Genomic DNA, 20,956 nt, shown 5'->3' with positions numbered 1-20,956 from the left:
TTATTTACAAATCATCCTTTATGTTATACATTATTATTCAATCGTTTTTTATTCATTCAAAAGATTACAAATGTCAAAGTTATTTCATACAAAAGTTTTCAAAAATAACGCAATACTTGAAATTTGGAATCCTCGAGAGAATTGAGCCCTAACGTATTGGGTTCCAATTTTTCCTCGTTGAATCTAAATAATCGAAAATTTTGTTTAATCAAAACACATAAATAAAAGCTCATTCTCGGGAATCCGATACGTCGTATCCTAATGTATTGGACATGATATGTTGATTCCTCGAGATGAGAATTTTTAAAATAATAATAAGGGCTATATTCAATGCTGGGAATTTTAAGAAATTGTGCCCTAATGTATTGGGTTTTGATTTCTCATCTGACTTAAAGCAATTAAATATCCTTTTTAAACTTCACCGCACAAGTTTTGGAAATCAAAGACAAGCTTATTCTCAAGGACTAAAAATGTCGTGTCCTAATGTATTGGGTGTGATATTTTATTACTCTGAGACAAGGAGGTCTTTAGCATCCGCATCGATTTATCCAAGCATCTTTTATAAAATTAACACTAATGAAAGGGAGCATCAAATTTTTTAAAATTCTTCACGAATTTTCGATATTCGAAATTAAGACCTTAATTAATCAATTCGGTACCAATTTTGGGTGTTACGAGGGTGCTAACCCTTCCTCGTGCGTAACCGACTCCCGAACCTGTTTTCTCAAATTTCGCAGACCAAAATCATTTTCAAGGTGAGCCAACCACACCTTAATAAAGGGTCGATGGAGACTCCAATTTTCGTTTCATTTTTTAAGTCGACGACTATATTTTTGTTTTTTTCAAAAAATGGTTTCGACAAACTTGATTTTATCATTTTGTCAATTTTGTTGAACTTTAACTTTTATTTAAAGACAAATTAATTTGTTATATCAAAACATATTATCAAGTAAAATTAGCTGAATAGAGGACTTCTTAACAAAGTTAATTCCTAGAGAGGAGAGGGAACCTTCTGACTTTGTTTGTTAGCATGTACATGAGCACTTGAATGTTGAGCTTCCTACTACATCATCTATAGAAAGGATAGAGCATATCATTGAAGACCCTATGAAGACTCCTAATGCAAGTATGTGCAAGCCTAGCTTTTGTTTATATAACTTTTTGCTTTTCATTTCTCTAACATATTTTCCCTATTTTGTAGAAACTATGGTTCTTATTAGTGATTCTCATGCCTTAGTCCCATCGGAGCTTTCTCCTAAAGCTTTTATTGTCTTTAGGAAGCTCAAGTAAATTCATACCTTTGCCTCTTAAGTGAAAGAAAGAGAAACTTCAAGTCATCTTTCGTCAAGAAGCATCATATTTACATTTTCCTTCGAGACATGATCATTTATTGACAGAGAATGAATAGCTGAAGCAAGTTAATTGGAGGCTCTCCTGAAACTTATAGAAGGAGAAAAAGAGAACGGGAGGAAAGAGCAGGACTACAATAGGAATTAAATTAATATTAGCAACCTTTCTCACTTACAAAAGGTTCATCTTATTCAGACTCGGATTCCTAAATTAGAGGTGAGGATCAAGAAATTAAAGAGCAATCTTAAGATCCTATAAAATGATTTAGTGGTAAAGGATGTCTAAGCTAAGTTTAACTTGGAATCTTTGAAGTTTGATCATTAGGTGGTATTCTATAAGATGTATACAAGGGGCCAAGAAAGCCTTTGTTAATAGCGTACATAATGTGAGGTATGTCCTTGTAGGTAGCATAAATGTGGCTTATGGTCCCCTTAACTTGCATGGAGTTAGCCTGAGCACGGTGCATTACATCCTTAGATCTTTTGACATATTTTTTTTCCTACAAGGCTTGAGTGGGAAAAACTGTGTAAGGAGATGCAGGCTACAGTTCAGAGGAAGAAGATAATGGGTGAGTCATCCTCCCCCTAAGAGGGCTACAAATTTGAAGAAGATTAGTACAATTTGTAATTATTAACACTTTGTATTTACACTAGTTAATATTAACAAAATATTTTCTTCATCTATATAAATATTTTGTATTCTTTCTTTGTTTCTCATTTATTCTTACTATGCTTTTGAATTTATTATCAAAATGTTTCATTGATTGAAAAAATGTACATTTCTTTTATATATAGGTGATGGTGGGTTTTATACAATTTAGTTGGCTTTATAAGGCAATTTTTACTAGAAAGAGGGTATCAATTTTTATGCTTAGGTCTTTTTATTTTAATATTGATGGAATTTGTATTGATAAGATTTTATTGGGTGATCTTATAAATAAGCATAAAAGGATGTAGCGAGCAAGAGCTGAGACTGCAGTCTCCTTCATATTTTGTGCTTGAGGATTTGTAGGAGTCTGTCAAGGATTGGAGTTCATATGGAGCTGGGGTTCCTTTTTTGTTGAATGGGAGTGACTCTATAATGCAATAATATGTCCCTTACTAATCTGGCATTCAACTATATATAAACCCATCGAGACCCTGCGCAAGACCAAGGCAAAGTGATTCTCGTCTTATCTGTACTCTAATCAACTGCTATGGTCAATAGTCCTTTTCGTGCTACCATTTTAGTGCATCTCTTGACAGAGAATTTATGTGGCCCTAAGGAGTTTTTGGATCCTTATGTGGTTAAGAAACAACAATTGGATATTAGAGTCGATTTTATTATCTTCTGAAGTCATTCTCGAATCTCACTTGATACGTGATGTAATCTGGGTTATATTGTACTCAATGTGATAAAGAATGGGGGAAGGGGATCATATTCAAGTTGTTTGACTCGAGAAAGAATGATTCAAATTTGGCCTATAAAAAAGAAATAAACAAATTTATAAATAAAGGAAACGAAAACACTAAAAAGAAGAAATTTGAGAATAAAGAATAAATAAAATAATAAATAACTAAAGAAATGACATTTTTTAAAAAAAAAAGTGGAAGATGAAATGAATAAACCGATGAATATTGATAGATAGATGGATAAGTGTCTAATTAAACCTTTGAGATATAAACCCCAACAAACTCAATTAATGGCTCTAATCAACCGTCCAAGAAATATTTCTTTAGCAAATTGAAGTATAAAGAATAAATTTCGACTACTCCTTGAAGAAAATCGAGAATAAAACTACTTCTGAAAATTATAAGAAAGAAATCTTGCACAAAGAAAATACTCCCAGAGTTGAAAACTTTATTATTGAAAACAATTATGTCCTTAATGAGTAATGAAGATGTCTTTATATAGGCTAGCTAAGTACATCCAAATAAAACTTTCAACTATACTGAAACTCTAATTAATCTAAACAAGAAGTAGTTTTAAATTAGACTTTCTTGTTTAACTAAGAAACATAAAACTCCTAAATAACTTAAAATACTTTAAAAATCCAAAATTTAGAATAAATAAATAATAAAATAATATCAAATAAATACAATATTGGACTCATATCTAATGAATAATGAAAGGCCTTTATAATAATTAATCTAAATAAGTAGTTTTAAACTAGATTTTCTTGTTTGACTAACAAACATAAAACTCCTAAATAACTTTAAATACTTAAAAAATTCAAAATTCAAAATAATAATACCAAATAAATACAATAATGAGCTCATATGTAATAGTAAAAAATAAGCCTAAAAGTTGAATCTAGCATGATTTAAACTTGAATTAAAAGTCGAAACTCGTAATTTTTGTAATAATCTCGTCAAAAAATTCTACTCGTGCAATCTTCACTAAAATTGTCATAACTTGAGCTACCGAACTCAAAATCGATTGGTTTGAAGTGCGTTTCGATATTAAGAAATAGATCTTCGAATGCTATGCGAACATCTCAACCCAGAAATTCCTGGATCCCATCCAAAAAGCCGTCGCAAGTTGACTTATTTTCCAAACTTGAAAATTGACACCTTCGGTGAATGGAATTTAATAAATTTCACCCCATTCGTACATGTATCACAATGTTTTGCTGATTTGCTTTAAACTATCTGCTGTTTGGTCCTTAATCTTAGTGACATATAAATAGAGGTTGGAGTGCAAGGTGATGAGCTCTCTTGAGCTGTAAATCATTAATTGAAATGCTAGGCTAATAGAATGTTGTGTTATTTCATTTTATTTTCCATCTTTTCAATAGGAGGCCTGGTGAGGAGAGTGATACCTAATCATCGAGGGAAACAAGTAGTGATGGTAGCAACAGTGATTGTTGAATAGGAAGAAGAGCAAACAGTGTTGTCCAAGGGGATCGGAGCCAGCTGAATATTGGAGATCAAAATATACAGAGACTGACTACACTGTCACTTAATAATAGATCGTTTAGGGGTTCATCAAGTGATGAGAGTGATAGCAGTAACCCTCCTAGTCAGCTTAATTTCGAATATTTAGAACATGATCAACCATTTAGTCGTGAGCCTTTGGTTGACAAAGTATTCCTTTGTCCTTTGTTACATTAGCATTTGCCACTTATTGTGCACTCCCTAATTACCATGCATCCTGTAGATTTCTGTTCTGGCATCTCGATTTCCGTCACTGAAAACATAAAAGTAGCTGTGATCTATCACCTTCAAGTTGGATTTCAGTGGCATGGTATTTTTTTCTTTTTTCATATGGCTCTTGTTTATTGCTATTGTGATTTTAAACTCGGTTATATCTGACAATTTCTGTTTTTTAAATGAAGCTTTCCTATATATAGGATACCAATAGGTCCAACTCTTCAAAATCTGGATGCCTGCTTTCTAACCTATCACTCTCTGTCTACACCCTCACCAGGTACGCATCTTGCCATCCTTCATATGTGGTTTGCTCCTCTGTATTATATCTGACCGTCACTTTGTATACTGTGTTATATATTGGAACAGGTGGCAGCATGGATGGGTTCCGTGGCTTCATGCTTGGGAGTTTCATGGTGCTAAAATGTCCTTAAAGATACCATTGCGTACATTTGGACTTGCTAAAGTTTCATTCTGGAATCCTGATGAAGTCCATAAATCTCAAAAAAGTAATTCCCTTTTACGAACCGCTGATAACTGGCTTTGGCTTTTACAAGTGAATCATCCAGGTTTCAGGTTTTTCATTTCCTACAATACATACCGGAGTTGAGCCAAGGTTTAAAGCATAACAAAACTCATCACCACTTAAACACGGAAGAAAATCCCAGTACCTCAGCAGATAAAGACACTTCCAAACTGCTGTATCGACATTAGCTCTTGAAATTGCATGCATTATTTGTAGTTCTTACTCGTGGTTGTGACTAAAATGCTCTATTATGCATCGATTATGGCCGATACAGGGGGGGGGGAAGAAATAGACATGATATTCCATTTCATATGGTGAGCTTCCTAGTGATGCTGATGGCCTTGAAGAGGTAGATGTCAACGGCTAGAGCATCTTCATAAGTTTGCTTGATGATGATGGTGAAATATCAGTGACTTTTGTATACACATTAGTCTTTCTGTGTTCCAAAATTGTAAACACACTACTTGTCCTAACACTTACTATAGATAAAGGTGAAGTTTTAGTGGTATTGACACACGACTCTACTCCACCACACACATATATAGTGTATATAACATATACAAGGAAGGTTTGGATATGAAATCTATCGTTTTGTTCTTTGTTACTATATTTCCAAAAATATTTAAAAGGAACGAACGGTGGTGAGTAAATCCTGTTTCCCTTTCACTTTCAAAACTTTCAACTTCATTTGTTGTTTCATTGTCCTGGTACAGGTTTTGAATAATCACTTGTATTTTATCCCTCTTATATTTGATTTTTCAAGTAAAAGTTATAATTACATAACTATATAATTAAAGAGTCAACTAACAATGAATATCCAAACATGCGTCGCATATCTAATTAGTTGTACCCAAATTAAATTATTGGATAGTTTTTCCCGCTGTAAAAGACTAACAAAATTTTAATCAATAGTTTTCTTAATTTTAACTCATCTAATGTGTTGATAAAAAAAATAAGTATAAGTACAGGTTGACATTACGAAGCAGCTCTTGTAGCTCAGTTGGTTAGAGCACCCGTTTAGTAAGCGGGAGGTCTTGAGTTCGACTCTCAACAAGAGCAATTTGTGTTTTATTTTCTATTTTGAGTTCTGACATGTAATCTACTTTAGTTATGAATCTTTAAAATAATTTCGATTGGGCTCTCAACAAGGCTCTTGTAGCTCAGTTGGTTAGAGCACCCGTTTAGTAAGCGGGAGGTCTTGAGTTCGACTCTCAACAAGAGCAAACTGTGTTTCATTTTCTATTTTGAGTTCTGACATGTAATCTACTTTAGTCATGAATCTTTAAATTACTTTCGATTCAGCTATCAACAAGGCTCTTGTAGCTCAGTTGGTTAGAGCATCCGTTTAGTAAGCGGGAGGTCTTGAGTTCGACTCTCAACAAGAGCAACCAAAATAAAGTAGTAGTTGATGATAACATATTAATTACATATTTATATTTTTTAAAAACATATTAATTACTACAAAAAATTATTAGTATGATAAAAATAATTTCTAAACAGGTAAAAAAAATTAAAATCAAATCATCTTATGTATTATGTTGGTTTAAAAAAGTAGTTGATAATACAATTACTAATTAAAATAATAAGAAAAATAAACATCATATATAATTTTATCTAATTGTTGTGCATATTTGTTGGTTATTCCCTTTTTAATATTTAACATATGCTTCTTATCATCATCTGTTAGTTTTTTATCGAGTTTATCATCACCTAAATTTGAATTTGTATCATTATGGTTATCAAGATCCCCTTCTTCCATGTACTCTTCGATGTATGGTTCTCTCAATTTCACCTATAATTGAAGTTATGAAATATGCAACATGCTAGTACGATCTAACATTATTTTTGTTTTAATTTTATACTAAGGGGATGTTGTTAATATGAGAAATATTTTTTAGAAGAGCAAATGTATTCTCAACCACGTTTCGAAGTATTAAATGTCTTAAATTAAAGAGTTTGTGAGTTTTCTATGGTGTTTGTATTTGGCACCATTCTCTCAAATAGTATTATACCCCATGATATGGTGCAAGAAATCATTTTGTATTTGCATAATTAGCATCGACCTTATAATATTTAGGTTCACAGTTCAAACAATTTGTAGCTTTAATTATAAACAACTTATATAAACTTAATTTGGAGAAAGGCTTAGTAGGTTATATCTCTTTTTATAATATGTAAATTCAATAAAAAATAATATAAAATTTATAATATAAAACCTTTATGAGTAAGGTTTTATAAATTGTCCAATAACTTACATAACACTTTTTATAAATAATATAATTTTTTGTCATAACTTTAGAAAGTTGTTTTTTATAAATAGGTTATGATAGAAAAAAACTATAATATTTTTTTATGAATAAATACATTATTTTTATAATATATAATGGACACATAAATAAGTTATGTCCATACTTCTTGGTCATAAAATTTCATAAATAAATATATTATAATACTTTTATAACATAAAAATTATTTTTTATAATAAACTTTTTAATCATAACTTCAAATTTTTTTAGGGTTTATTTTTGGATTTATAATATAAGTAATTTTTTGTCATAATCATCTCAAATAGGGGTGAGCATTCGATCGAATCGAATCGAATTGAATCAAAAATTTTCGAGTTAATCAAGTTTTCGAATCTCATTTTATCATCCTAACTTTATTTGAAGTTTTCTCGAATCGAGTCGAGTGAGATGGAATTCGAATCGAATTGAATCGAATATATTTGTTCGAGTTAAATTTTAAAAAATAATTTTGGGTCCTTGTAACCATTGTCACCCATCGTAATAAAATTTGTCCACCTTAATCAAATTTTTTATTAACTTTCATCACTTCATAATTTATTTATTAATTTTTTATATATTGGTTAGCTTCTTTGCTTGCTTAGTTGTTTCAATTATCTTCAGATTCTTGTCACTATGTATTTTAGAATTAAAAAATATATTAAATGTAAAAATATGATTTTTTAATAAAAGTTATTTTAAAAATAAAATGTGAAATTGATACCAATATAAAATTTTAACACGAATATTTTATGGCATAATTAATAATTCAATTTTAATATAAATATTCAATATGACTAAACAATTCAATTATAAAAATAATATAAAATGTGAAATTTAATTTAATAATATAAATAGTAGATATAAATAAAATTATTACTATTTATATTTAGTGATTTTTTTGGATAATTTTGATTTTTTATTTGAGAGTAAAGGGTGAGAAGTAAAAGTTTAAGGGAAAAATAAAAAGTTTTGGGGAATAAAAGTTTGAGGGAAAGTAAATAGGAGGAGTAAAATTTTGGAGGGAAAATATTTAAAAAAAATTGGAGGGGGGAGGGTTTGGGATAGATGGGAGGTGGGATGGGAAGGGAATAAAAGTTTTAGGGGAAAAGTGGGAGGGAGTAAAAATTTTGGGGGAAAATAAAAGGTTTTGAGGGTTTTTTGGAGTAAAATTTGGAGAAAAAATAAATGAGAGAGTAAAATTTTGGTGGGAAATGGATTTTGGGTAGATTGAGGGGTTGGGAGGGGAGGGGAGTAAAAGTTTTGGGGGGAAAGTGGGAAGGAGTAAAAGTTTTGAGGGAAAAGTAAAAAAGTTTGGGAGTTTGGGATAAAAATGTAAAATATTATAGTTTGATATTCGAATTATTCAAATTATTCGAATTATTCAAATTATTCGAGTTATTCGAATTCGAAAACTCAACTCGATTTGAACTCGAATTTCGAAAAAAAAATTCGAGTTGATTTGAATAACTCGATTGTTTAACTCGAAATTCAAATTTTTTTCGATTTTTTCGAGTCGAATCGAGTTTTGCTTACCCCTAATCTCAAACACCCTTATGTGTTTATGCTTATAATATAATTTTTATAAATTGTATAAAGATATTTTTAAAAAAATTAAATTTGGGTGTAATTACCTGCGTAATTAATCAAATTTTCACCTTCCCCTAAGAATTGAAAGTGCAATTGAGGTGCTCCAATTAAACCCAATTCGGTAGGACCCATCAATTATAATGGTTACCCAAACATATCATCCTTATGCAATTACACCCAAATCCAATTATTAGGTGGCATTTGTTGGTGTAAAAATTTTATGTAATAAATTTATAAATAATTGATATTAAAATTAAGGTAGTGTTTTGAAAGCCACCTAGTAATTAGATTTGGGTGTAATTGATTGTAATTACATGAGATGGCATATTTGTGTTACCATTGTATTTTATGAGTCCCATTGAATTTAGTGTAACTAGAGAACCCCAATTGCATTATTAGGAAGTAGTGTGAAAATTAGAATAATTACATGAGTAACTACATCAAAATTCAATTGTGCAATGATTTTCCAAATACTTATACATTATTTAACTATAAAAATTATTTTTTATAAAACTTTAAGTTATAAAAATATATATTATAAGCAAAAACATGTGAGTTTTGGGATAGTTATTGCCATAAAAAATTCTAAAATTATATTATTAACCTTGAAATTTTATGACAGGTAATTATTTGATACACAACTTATAGAATTTTTTAGACTGCACAAGTGGGTTAATAGCATGACAAGTGTCAATTTTTTTTATTTTTTACTACACTTTATAAGATACTTGTTACACCCTAAACCTGCTTATGGGGCGTAAAAAGCTCCACAAGCGATGTATAGGATAGTTTTTCAAAAAATAATGTGTATTTACAAAGTTATAAAAAAATTATATTATTTAAATTCTAAAAAAATCCTAAAGTTGTTGTCAAAATATATATTATAAAAAATAATTCACATGTTATAAAAGTGTTATAATATACTTATTCACGTGTTCATACTATATATTATAAAAATAATATATATTTATAAAAAAAACATCATAATTTTTTGCCATAATTTATTTGTAAAACATAAGTTTCTAAATTCAAGGTAAAAAATCATATTATTTATAAGAAGTGTTATGAAAGTTGTTGTACACTTTATAAAACTTTTTTGTAATGGTTATATACTATAAATTTATATCTTTTAACCTAATTTACTTATTATAAAAATGGCTATAATAAGTCTTACACCAAATTAAGTTTATATAAATTTTTATAATTAAAGCTATAGGTTGTTTGCATTGTGAACTTAAATATAATGTTTTAGATGATAGTTATGCAAATATAAAAAATTTTCTTGCACCATAGTGTGGGGTACGATACCATTTGAGAGAATGGATTTAGACACAAGCACCGCAAACAGCTCACGAACTCTTTAACTTGAGACATTCAAAGTTTCAAATGTGGTTTAAAGGACATTTGTTGTTTTAAAAAAAATCATATTAACAAGATCACCTTAGTATAGAAAAAATGAGGTTGGATCGTACTTGAAAGATCTGAAGTGATAATTGCAAGTAAACTGAGTAGTGCTAGAAGCAATGCTTTAGAGCAGTGCCAAAGTAGTGCTAGAAGCAATGCTTAAGAGCAGTGCCAATTGCTTCAAGCATTAGTGAAGAACAAAGCAGAAAAACAATGAACACTCAATATGTTTACGCAATTGGTTTTCCTGCAAGTTCTTACCCAGAGAGATAATCCACTATCTTAACACCCTATACGGCAAGCAATTACAAGCACTAACACTCACCAAATTAGCAACCTCACTTTTGTGCCTAAGATCTAAATCAGTCTACTATAAGTTTCCCGAAAAGATAAAAACTAAGTGACTCACTTGATTATCTACAAAATGCACTCTAAAAGACAAGTTCTAAAAAAAATAAGTGCTAAAATTCTCCACACCTTTTACCTACAAAAACCTTTCAATATATAAGAGTTTAAGGCATGTTAACATAAAATATCAATTACCATCAATCTTCCCATCAAAATAGCAAGATAATCAACATATAAAATATCTTCAATAAGTTTAGGATCAGGATATGTTACCAAGTTACTAGTCCAATCCAATCTTCTCAAAATAGGGAAATTGATTTGCTTGATCAAATCCAAACCAATGTTCAAGATATATTCCTATAATAGTTTGGATATCATAGATGAGCTTTCACACCTCCACATAATCAATAAAGATCACAACCCAAAGATTTGTTAATAAAAATTGCCAAGTACATATAAGGTAAGTTATGAGGTTGAGCAACAGTGGTAGACAACAGGGGGCATTAGTCGTGGCACTGCTCTAAGCACTCCTCTCATAAATGTTTCAACAATAAAACCTCTATTAAGGTTGAACAAACCTTCCATATTAAAAGCATGGATTCAACTTCACTAAGCAAACTTCAATCCATCAAGATCTGTCCAAAACTCAACAAAATAATTACCCTTTATAAGGATACAAAGGATCATAAAGTCAACCCATATTTTCTTGGATTGTATATCGCAATTTATAAGGTAAGTATATCACATAAGAGTCCTTAAAATAACATTATTTGATTCAATCTCTTCTCCAATAATAAATACAAAAGCGTCTACACAAAATCTTCAAAAAGATGGAAGCAAATTATGAGTTTGAGTAGTGCCAGACAATAGTGGGCACTGATCCCTGGCATTCCTCATAAATTGCCTCAACAGTACTAGCATATTGCACATTTCATAACTTCATTCATAGGTAGAATTTGGATGATCCATACTTTGAAGAGTATATTAAAAAAGATTCAGATTCAAATGATGATAAGGAGTACCCATTAAATGCTAAAGAGGGAATAACCAACAAATATGGAATGCTAGAACAATTAGATAAAATTGCATATACTGATTATTGTTCTTGTTATTGTTATTAGTAATCATATTATCAACTACTTTCTTTGACTAACATATTACATATGATAATTTGATTTCAAATTTTTTACTCATTTGGAATAATTTTTTATCATACTGATTTTTTTTAAAATATAAATTACATAACTCTATGATTACAATTTGTACTACCAAACATGATATAGGAATTATGATGTAATTACACTTTATCAATCAAACACGTCTAGAGAATTATAATTCTTTATATTTACAAGAGAGTGTAATTACTAGGTAGTAATTACACTTTCATCTAATTCTTGTGTGCTATCTAAACATACCTTGAATGTGGTTCTGGTTGGAATGATAAAGTTGAGATAGTAAATATCTAGGGCTCAAATCTCATTTTGTGTATGTATTTTTTAAACTTTGAATGAAAATATAAAAAGATAAAAATATCTTCAAAATAGCATTTGTTGCTTTGTAAAAATAATGGGTTTTTAATAATTTTACAATTGAGTTGAGATCCGATTGATGGGTGACACCAACTTAATCAAACTTTTAAATAATAGAATAAATATTTAAAATATAGTTTTATAACTCCACTAATGAATTGAATTAATGCCACAACTAAACCATAGAAAAATACTTAAAAACATTTGTTTTTAAAAGTAACAAATATAAAAGTGTTTTTATCTTTTTGTATTTTAATAAAAAAATTTTAACTTAAACTCGAAAAAACTCTCATATTGTGAGACTTATCCTAAAACACTAAAGTTTTGAAAATCTAACTTAATTATTTCAATCTAAGCTGCATTTATTTTTCTATATAGTTTTTTTCACCCATATCATATATACCATAACCCAATATTATACACAATAAATATTTATTTACTTAATTTATATCAAAGTAATTATACACTCAAAAAGTATTTTTTTTTAACTGTAAAAGCACCTTTTAACAATTTTTGCTTTTGGTTGGAACACATTTTCTAGAAAACTTTTGGATAACAAAATCACTTTGTTTACTTTGACAGTGTAGAAGTGCCTTTTTCGGATCACCTAAAGTAAAGACCATTAATTTGGTAATTACTAAGTATCAAACATATTATTAATTTTTAATTGTCACTTATAAATTACTACTGCAAACAAAAGTAAATTTCGGAGATTGACAAGTATATCTTGATTTTCTTTATATATATAAAATTCAATTTTGACTTCATTTAAAAATTAATAATTCAATGTAATGTAGTTGGCTTCTACCCTCTCTATGCAAGGGGCCAATCCAAAACTTATGGTTAGAAAAGAAGAGGGTGGGGTGGATCTTAAACTGAAGAGGTGCTGGTGCCCCATGGAATCGTGCAGCGATTTTGTTGGTAGGCACCGAGCAGAGCTACACCATGGGTTTTGTTTCTTTTGCACTTTCACAACACACAGCAAAGTTGCGGCAGTGCCACCATCCAATCCTATCATGGATGTTGACTCTGTATCAATGTACCCAATAATGCATATGCATACCCCCTTCGTTTTCATTACCCTTCACTATATCTCAACGCACCCTTTGGCTTATTCATCACAGTTTTTTTTTATATATATACAAGTGAATAATTACATTATTATAGGAGAAGAAAAAAAGTGCTTACAAACTCAGGATTGGACTCTAGATCTCATGCAAATATATATTAAATTGATTTAAACTTTGGCTTTAGGATTTCCTTCTTTCTCTTTAATTTACATAATTTATCGAAATCTAAAATTATCTCTTATAATATGATCATTTGAATGACCTTATATGTCTCATTCATATAGAATGTAATATTTCGATGTTTAGTTAACAAAATATAAAAATACCTAAAAGTATATTTTATAAATCATATGTATTTATGATCTATAACAAAATTTTCATGTAATTATAGTAACTTTCTTATGGGAATACTTATATTTGTAACAAATGACACTCTAGGACACATATACAATTGGATTTTATTTTATTTTTTTGCCATAGTACAATTTGATTTAGATGTGATTGAATCCTAGGCCATTTTCTACTGAAACATAGAATTTATTAATTAATTAATATTTTGACAAATTTTCTGGTGAAATATATGTAATGTTTTGGCAAGTTTTACTGTATATTAACTACTCTAATAAAACATATTCGTTGTGCATGCATATCTTTTGAAAATAATAATGCATTTTGAAAACTGAAATTAGAATTTGGAATTTTATATAACATGCATTAGATAATTTTTAATATGCATAAGTTTGAAAAATAGTAAAATGAAAAAAAAAATTGGTGAATGAAAAACATTACGGAATTAAGTTACATGAAAAGAATGAGAGATACAAAAATTCCTCTCTTTGTTTGCTTTAAGAAATGCTAAAACATCTTCTGGAATAGCCTCAACCAATTGTAAATCTTCTTTTCTTTCAAAAGCCAATTTGGCTAGATAATCAAAACTTTGATTCTCCTCCTTAGGAATGTACCGTAAAGTCTATTAACTTTCTTGGGACAATATGCAGTGTATCCTTCTGATCAGAGCAAAGTTTAGCATCTTCGAGACACTACCGTGTATAGCTTTTAACTCATGTTAATGACTATATTAACAATTATACATTAAACACATAATTATTCTTCCAAATCCAGAGATGCCAACAAATGAAATCAAATAGAGTTTGCCATTCATTAGGGTGACGTGCAAAATAAGCAGGATTCGAAATGTTGACCTCGAACCATGCTTCCAAACTAATGGTGAAAAATTCATGACTCTTATTTGGCTTTACCACCAACATCCATATCGCCATAGCTGGAATGCATAATCGCAGTACATGATTTATACTTTCTATCGAATCACCACAAGCCTTGCAACTCGCATCAGTAGTAAGGTGCCTTCTCAACCGACATTCATTAGATAGGAATTTGTCCATATATGCTAGCCAAAAGAAGACAGTACCTTTTGAGGTACAAGAAAGTGTCAAACATGATGCCAAATTTTATCCCTACTAGCCAAATCCAGGCCACAAATAGTAAAGTAAGCTAAGCGAACAGTAAATACACACTTATTATCATATCTCCACCCGATAAAATCATTCACATCATGATCGAGTGGAGGCTTATAGGCAGAAATACTATTGATTACCGACAACGGTAACATCGACTTAAGCACATCTCAGTTCCATTCCCCATTGGGAGTTACCATATCTTTAATAATAACATGTTCATTAGGAATGTATAGGGGTTAGGCTATAAATATCAATAAGGGGACCATGTTTGGTTCTAAGAACCTGAACCCATAATTGTTTAGGTTTTTTGATAAGATTAAAACCAATTTTAATGAGGAAAGCATCATTTTAATAGTCAAACTTCTTAGAGCCAAGACCGTCATGTTTTGGAACCTTGCAGAGATCATTCCACTTGACAATATTTACTCTATCTTCTCCTCAGTGCGTCCGCACACAAAGTTACGAATAATTTTCTTCATTTCAAAGCAAACTCCCTTTCAGAATAACAGATGATTGCATAACATAATCAGGGATAGATGCTAACGCTGCTTTGGTTAACGTGATTCTACTTGCTAATGAAAGCATCTTAGGCTTCCACCCTGCTAATTTTTTCCTCATGTTATCAATAATGTACTAAAAAGTATCTTTTGTCGCCCTTTGATGTAAAAGTGGAACACCTAGATATTTTTCCAAATTATCAACATGAAATAACCCTAAGCTACAACTGATATTCTCTTTCAAAAAATATCTATGTTTTCTATGCATGAACATTATGGCCAGAACCCTTTTTATAATCAACATTTGGTCAACTGACACCTCACTAAACAACACCAAATCGTCTACAAAGAAAAGATGAAAATACCAAGACCATTCCTGAAGAGCTTTATAGGTTTCCAAACCCCTTTCTGGACTTCAACATTTATATCTTGAGTCTCCATACAAAAAACAAAGAGATAAGGTGAAATAGGATCACCTTATCATATGCATCGAGATGGGGTAAAGACTTCAAAAAGATTTTCATTCCAAATAACTTTCATGGTAGAGAAACTAACACAATGCATAATAAGTTGTTGAACAGTGCCTGAAATACCAATATCAACTAAAGTATCCTCAATGAAGCCCCAATCAAGTCTGTCGTAAGCTTTTTCCAAGTCAATCTTAACAACTATTCATCTTTTCTTGCTAGATTTCCTGTGCTCGAGTGAATGATCTCCTGTGCAACAAAAATATTATTCGTTTTGCTTCTTCTAGAGACAAAACTTGACTGAGTTGGAATGACCTATTTTTGCATCAAAGGCTTTAATCTATTGACAATGACTTCCGTTACAATTTTGTAAAGAACCATATAGAGGTTGATTGGTCGAAATTGGGAGAGAGATTCAGGATTAGCACATTTTGTTAATTGTACTAGTACGAAAAAACTTTGTATTTCGACCACCATCACACATCCATTTACATCGGGCCTTTTGTTTCTAAAGAATTTCCTCTTGAGTAAGAACTTCCTTAAGTTCAGATCAGAGTTGTTTCTTTAAGTTAAGAAAAAAACAAAGAGTGCCTATCAAGCTTCTCCTCAATCCCCTTAAGTCTAGCCATGAAAACCTTTTTCTTTCTTCCAATATGACCAAAAGAGCTACAATTTCAAGCCTTAACTTTAGAAATAAAGTTATTTATGTTTGCCACCACATCATCGTCCACAGTCCAAGAGTCATTCAAAACTAAAGCAAATTGTTCATGCTTTAACCAATAAGCAAGAAAGCTAAATGGCCTTCTTTTATTGGGCATCTCATGTATCCTAGTAGATAGGAATATTAATGTTTATGGTCCAAACCAATACGTTGGAGGTGAGCCACAAAAGAATCTGAAAATGTCTCTAACCAACCCATATTACAAAGAATTAGTCCAATCTTTGAAGAAGAGAGCGCTGACACCAAGTGAATGAAGGTCATTTGAATCTCATGTCTTGTAGTCCATTATTAAATAAGAAGTCTCGAAATAAATGATCAATACTAATTCGATTCCTTACACCTCATTTTCTTTCTTCACAAGAGACAATAACATTGAAGTCACCCCCAAAAAGTCACGGTACCTCCTCTTCAGGAGTCAACAAAGCAAGATGGTTTCGTAAAGTTCTTCGTTTCACAACGTTTAGGCTTGCATAAACAACAGTGAAGAAGACACTTTGCTTCATTCCTTGACTGGTATACTAACAATGATAAGTTGATTCGAGACCTCAACAACATCAATCACTAGTTTCTTACGCCAGAGAAGCCAAATACCCCTTGAGAACCCCTTCGCTTCAACTTTGTACAAGAAATCGCTGCTAGTTCTCCATATAATATCATTAGCTTCCCTTCCACTCACTCTCGTTTCCATCAATACCAAAATATCAAGCTTATGTATTTTCAAAATAGTCTTTAAAACAGCACCAAACTTGGAGCTAGCAGCTCATTGGCAATTCCAGTAAAAGATTCTAAAATCCATAAAAGAGAACAAATAAAGATATTCACACTTACTGAGTGGCTGAAAATGGTTAAATTGGTAAGGAATCTAAATCACATTCTCAACATCCTTCTTTTGGTGCATCTGATCCTCCATAACTAGAACTCTCATCAAGTTATCCATACCCACACTATAGCCACCACAGTCACAACTTCCATAGGAGTCTCATTCTCACAATCAATCTCAAAATTCTTGTTCGAATCATCAAGTTTCTTCAAAAGAGATTCCACCAGTTCAACAATGATTGGTTTATTTGGCAGTTTATGCTCCACCCTTTTACTATTTTGTGTCATTTTTTAGTAATTTGTTTCATGGAGAGTGCCTTACTTATCATTATGGGTGGACCACTAATCTTGTATGACCCATGCTTGGTATATACATTCTCTTTATAACCAATTTCCACTTCAATACGAGCCGTGTGAGCCATGCCGACAATGCCATTTTGGGCGTGTGGGCCACACAGACATGTGGGCCTAAATTTTAGAATTTTTTCCTAGGGTTGTACATGTTGTCCTGATTAACTGTGGGTCTTTCGTAGGGTCGGTATGTGTAGTATAAGCCATAAAGCATGAAATCTGTTGCTTTGTTAGATTGAAATTAACGTAAATAGCATTTTCATAAGTATTGTGTAATATGATATGTATGATATGTTCTGTTATGTAAGAGCATATTTAGTAGTTGTTATACAAGCATGCATATGATATACATTAGGTATCTGTTATTTTGTTATCTCTGATATTGTCTGTATCTGGCTATGGGGTGGGTTATGTATTATGAGGAGGAAGTATTCTGTGAAAAGCGATATCGCCAATATACTAGTAGCAATGCTGCAGTTATTCTGAAAAATGTCGTATGAACGCTATGTAGTGTGTAGGGTTGGGTGGGTGTTTTATACCCCACGTGGTGTGTTGAGATGGACGGAGTTGGTGTGTAGAGGATGGGGGTAGGATTTTTCATATTTGTATCTATGTGATTTTGTTATAATTTTGATTCTGCAAAAGATTTATGTCTGTATCTATTCTGCCATGAGATTGAATATGAATATATGTTTATGTAAGTGTTACACACTGAGTTATCAAAACTCATTTTCTGTTTGTTTGTTTCATTCAGCTAACCCTCAGACTTAGGTGGGTCGGTGCGACGGAAGCTCAGATGTAACCACTTTTCTGTAAAAATCTATTTTTGTGCAATTTGCTTAAACATTATGGTTTTGAGAGTTTTATAATTTTGGGACTCTTTGGGCATTTGGGTTTAATTTTGGATTTTTATTTTGGTTTTCTAGCATAAACGTTCGAAAGAGATTTACGAAAACAACTATTTTATACAATAAACTATTTTCAAGAAAACAAACTCGGTTTCTAAATTATAACGACGTAAGAACTTCCGTTGCAATTTATTTTATTTGAAAGTGTAAACAATCCACAGATTTAACTAATAAGCATAACATGTTTAATAAGAGGACTCTTTTATTAACAATGGTATACGATGTTTTCAAAATGATAAGGTTGGTTTTATAACTTTTCTTTGTAACATTCTCAGATTCAACCATAACGTCTAGGCTAGGCTCGGGGTGTTACACATGTCTTGCAGTCCATTATCACATAAGAAGTCTCAGAATAAATGATCAATACCAATTCGATTCCCTGCACCTCCTTTTCTTTCTTCACAAGAGACAATAGCATTGAAGTCACCCCCAAAAAGTCATGGTACCTCCTCTTCGAGAGCCAACAAAGCAAGATGGTTCCACAAAGTTCTTCGTTTCACAATGTTTAGGCTTGCATAAATAGTAATGATTAAGACACTTTACTACATTCCTTGACTGGTATACTGACAATGAATAAGCTGATTTGAGACCTCAACAACATCAATCACTAGTTTCTCACTCCAGAGAAGCCAAATACCCCTTGAAAACCCTTTCACTTTAACCTTGTACAGGAAATCAATACTAGTTCTCCGTATAATATCATTAGCTTTCCTTTCACTCACTCTTGTTTCCATCAACACCAAAATATCAAGCTTATGTATTTTCAAAATAATCTTTAAAATAACACCAAACTTGGAGCTAGCAGCTTCGTGGCAATTCCAATAAATAATTTTAAAATCTATAGAAGAGAACAAATAAAAATATTCACACTTATTGAAAGGCTGACAATGGTTAAATTGGTGAGGGATCCAAAGTACATTACTCAACATCCTCCTTTTGGTGCATTCATAACTAGAACTCTCATCAAGTTATCCATACCCAAACTATCAGCCACCACAACCACAACTTCCATAGGAGCCTCATTCTCACAGTCAATCCCAAAAGTCTTGTTCGAATCATCAAGTTTCTTCAAAAGAGATTCCACCCATTCAGCAATGATTGGTTTATTTTGCAGCTTGTGCCCCACCCATGCTTGGCGTATACATTCTCTAACCAACTGCCTCTTCAACAACAAATACCTTATGACACAAGCTTTGAAGACTTGGTGGTTTCTTGAAAATAATATGAATTTTAAATTCCATTCCTATCGGACTCATCCCAGCCGATCCACATGTCGTTCCATCCAATGAGTCATTAATATTGTTTGGCCCATGCATGCCACTTATCAAATTATTCATCTGACCCACTTTAATACTTTCTTTTCTTAAAGGTATTTTAACCACCTCATTATTTTTAACCATTAATCTATCATTTCCCTGTATACATTTTCCTTTATTTATTTGCTTGCCATTTTCAATTTCCTTAACAGTAGTAATAGTTTCAATAGCATATCCTAATAAGCCTGTAAAATATGGCTCTTTTAAATCAACTAGGACATCAAATTGCATATTCTTAGGAGTTGCCTCACCTATAGTAGGATTCCTTCTATTATTGGTCACTACTGCTGGTTTTGTCGGTCGACGCTTCTGGTTAGACGCTTACATCCATGGGCCATAGCAACTCTGTCTAGCAACAATATTCTCAATAGTCGATGGCGAAGGTCTAAAAGCATTCATAGTGGGAATCACCACCTCCGTTTCTTTAACAATCGTTGGACATTTTTCTTAATTGTGTCCATAACAACCACACTAATAACATATTGATGGCAAGCCCTCGTATTCCACATTGTATGGAGTACCATTGATGCCAACAAATTCTTTCAAAGGCTTATTAAGATCTATAACGATGGCAAACCTTGCAAATTTACCTTTTTTCCCTGTTGTGGTATTATAGTCCACTTTAACAACTTTACCTAAGGTCCCTGCTATGAATCTCAATAGCTTCTTGTTATAAAATCTACAGGGTAACCCTGGCAGCCACATCCACACGACAAGCTTAGATAGGTGTTATTCCTTTGTGGAGATATCACAGCTCCATGGTTGGATCATTCCTTAGCCAATGTTTTGGTATAATCCTGACTCATTAAAAATTTCACAAGGTAATAGTAATTCTCAATATCGATCACCTAGAAATCCCCAATAGGTTTCCAAAGGGCTTGGATTTGATTGATTAGAGCTCTGTAACTTAACGTTCTTCCCAACAATATGACAACCACAATCTATTCCATACTTTTGACTAAGATTTCATGCACATATTTAGAAAAGAAGATCTTTGGATATGGTCCATCAGTGGAAACCCTAACATCTCCTTTCAAAAGTTCAAAGTCATTGTCATCCAAGAGACTTGTTGCATCTCTCAGTTTATTTGCAACATCAGTCATATGTTTCTCTTTGAAAGACTATTTCTCAGAACTCATATCTTCCATAATTAGATCCCCTAGAATAAGGAC

General features: G+C 31.6%; 3 non-coding genes and 1 pseudogene across 3 annotated transcripts; all 4 read left to right on the top strand.

Moving 5' to 3' along the window:
* The first annotated feature begins 1,107 nt into the window (after positions 1 to 1,107).
* On the top strand, positions 1,108 to 5,528 carry LOC107915622 (uncharacterized; annotated as a pseudogene).
* A 461-nt stretch (positions 5,529 to 5,989) lies between these two features.
* On the top strand, positions 5,990 to 6,063 carry TRNAT-AGU (transfer RNA threonine (anticodon AGU)). The gene has a single exon. It is a non-coding gene; the product is annotated as a tRNA-Thr (tRNA).
* Positions 6,064 to 6,153: 90 nt separating this feature from the next.
* On the top strand, positions 6,154 to 6,227 carry TRNAT-AGU (transfer RNA threonine (anticodon AGU)). The gene has a single exon. It is a non-coding gene; the product is annotated as a tRNA-Thr (tRNA).
* Positions 6,228 to 6,317: 90 nt separating this feature from the next.
* TRNAT-AGU (transfer RNA threonine (anticodon AGU)) lies at positions 6,318 to 6,391 on the top strand. The gene has a single exon. It is a non-coding gene; the product is annotated as a tRNA-Thr (tRNA).
* Positions 6,392 to 20,956: the final 14,565 nt, after the last annotated feature.

This window comes from Gossypium hirsutum, chromosome D10 (genome assembly GCF_007990345.1).
Source record: "Gossypium hirsutum isolate 1008001.06 chromosome D10, Gossypium_hirsutum_v2.1, whole genome shotgun sequence".
In the NCBI taxonomy this organism is placed as follows: domain Eukaryota; kingdom Viridiplantae; phylum Streptophyta; class Magnoliopsida; order Malvales; family Malvaceae; genus Gossypium; species Gossypium hirsutum.
This window is presented reverse-complemented; position numbering and strand designations above follow the sequence as displayed.